The sequence below is a fragment of the Choloepus didactylus genome, chromosome 16 (assembly GCF_015220235.1).
Source record: "Choloepus didactylus isolate mChoDid1 chromosome 16, mChoDid1.pri, whole genome shotgun sequence".
NCBI lineage: Eukaryota > Metazoa > Chordata > Mammalia > Pilosa > Megalonychidae > Choloepus > Choloepus didactylus.
This window is the reverse complement of record NC_051322.1, coordinates 84,872,166-84,874,331: the sequence shown is the minus strand read 5'-3', so window position 1 is coordinate 84,874,331 and position 2,166 is coordinate 84,872,166. Positions and strand designations below refer to the sequence as shown.

Genomic DNA, 2,166 nt, shown 5'->3' with positions numbered 1-2,166 from the left:
CATATCTGGTGAAGTGCATGAATTGAGACAGTGCATGGGTGGTGGAAATGTATGGGGCCAAAGAGGTCAGATAATGGTTCAGCTGGTCAACTTTTTAGTTAGAGATGTGGGGCAAGAAAGGGGTAGTGACATACAAGGAGGACTGGATCAGGAGAGGCTAGGGGCAGTGTCAAGTATTAGAGCTCTCTGAGAGGTCAGCCAGAGCATGGTGTTTCCCAGAGTAAAAGAAGAGTGCCTATCAGGAACTATCTCTGATTGTGTAGACACAAGGTTTATTATGTGTTCACTTAATGAGAACATGCTGGGGCCAGTGCACCACATCCATGTAATTCCGGCAAACCAACTGACCCAGAAGAGTCACACTAACTTGGTCAACATCCCTAGCTGAAGATGACTTTACTAAAATTGTAACAGCTAAGTCTTACTTCTATAAGCATGGCCTTTAGAACATACAAACAAGGGAGCACAGGATAGTAGAATGGCATTTAATATCTACAAAAGGGGAACAGTTTCCCAAGGGCTGCTTTGCCTTCCTTGTTCCTCAGTGTGTGGATGAGTGGGTTTAGGCTGAGGTTTATAGCTGTGTAGAGCACTTCAGCCAGTTTGTTTCTCTCAGGGCTGTAGCTGGAGACTGGGCTGATGTCTGTCTGTCTACAAGACAGAGACAATGAGTTGGGAGTAGCAGGTGGAGAAGGCCTTCTGTTTCCCCTCAGCTGAGCAGATAAATAGGATGCTTGAAATGATGTAGCCATAGGAAACAAGGGTGAGCAGGAAGTTGAAGCATCCAAAGAAGGCAGCAGACAAGAATGTCATGATGTTGTTTATATAGGTGGAGCTGCAGGAGAGCAGCAACGGTGGGGGGCCTCACAGAAGAAGTGAGTGATGATATTGGGGCCACAAAAGGACAGCTGTGCTGTCAGGTCAGTGTACAGGGTGGAGGTCAATGCACAGATGACCCAGACTATCATGGATAGTACCAGGCAGAGCCACAGGTTCATCAGGGTCCCATTATGCAGGGGCCAGCAGATGGCCACATAATGGTCATAGGCCATGACTCTGAGCAGCAGCAGCTCAAAAGATTCAGGCAAGAGGAAGAAGAGCTGGGCCATGCACCCCTGGAAAGACACAGTGTTTTCCTCTGAGGCCAGTACTGCCAGCACCTTGAGAAGCATGGAGGAAGTGCAGATGATGTCCATGGTAGCCAGGTTGAAAAGGAATAAGCACATGGGGTGGTGGAGGTCAGAGCTGCAGGTGATGACGGTGACGATCAGATCATTGCCCACAGGGCCATGGTGTAGAGGAAGAAGAAGCAGTTGAAAAGGGGCAACTGCAGCTCTGGGTTCTCTTGGAAACCCTGCAGGATGAACTCTGTCACCAGTGTCTGGTTTGACTCCCCCACCTGACCAGGCATGTCTCTTGGGCTTGACTCCATGTGGTCATCAGTACTGCCCCTCCCTCTGGAAATTCTGCAAAGGTGACACAACACTCATTCCAGGATCAGGTTTCATTGTGACTATTTGATAACTGATCCTGCTCTCAGAAAGGGAAGAGTCAACTAGTTTAATTGATGAAGGCCCATATATTTGTTCACCCACCACCCAGTGCAATGTTTTTCTGAAAACCACATAACCTTCACTGACTTTTCCTTTCATTTTGCCCTTGAATTCTTTTCCATCTAGATTTGTATTCTGGAGGCTCCCTTCCCTCACCCTGACCTTCCTCTAAAGTGAGGCTGAGGAAAATATCTCCTGGGTAGGGCTGTCCATTCCTTCCCTCTCTCTGGGCCCTCCATGCACTGCTATCTGCTGACATGGCCATGGAAACCCCACATCCACTTCCTACTCCCCCAGTGAAAACTCACTTCAATGGGTCATCTCTGAGCCTCTTTTCAGCATCTAATGTAACCCAGACTCTCAGGCCCCTTCCTCATTAGCTGCTTCTTTTGGCTATTTTGGAGTGATCTTAAAATGTTAACAAGGGAATATTATGATAATCTTTAAGCCAGTAAATTTGAAAACATTTATGAAATGCATAAATTCTTTGAAAAGCACAACTTAAGAAAACCGTACACAAAGAAAGAGGCAAAATCTAAATCATGAACATGGGTGTAAGAACATGAATCTTCACTTAGATGGTTGCATTGGGACTTTTAGGTAACATCTAATT

At 46.4% G+C, this 2,166-nt stretch overlaps 1 pseudogene; it reads right to left on the bottom strand.

The window, feature by feature from the left end:
* Positions 1-485: 485 nt before the first annotated feature.
* LOC119511414 lies at positions 486-1,432 on the bottom strand (annotated as a pseudogene).
* Between the last annotated feature and the right edge of the window lie 734 nt (positions 1,433-2,166).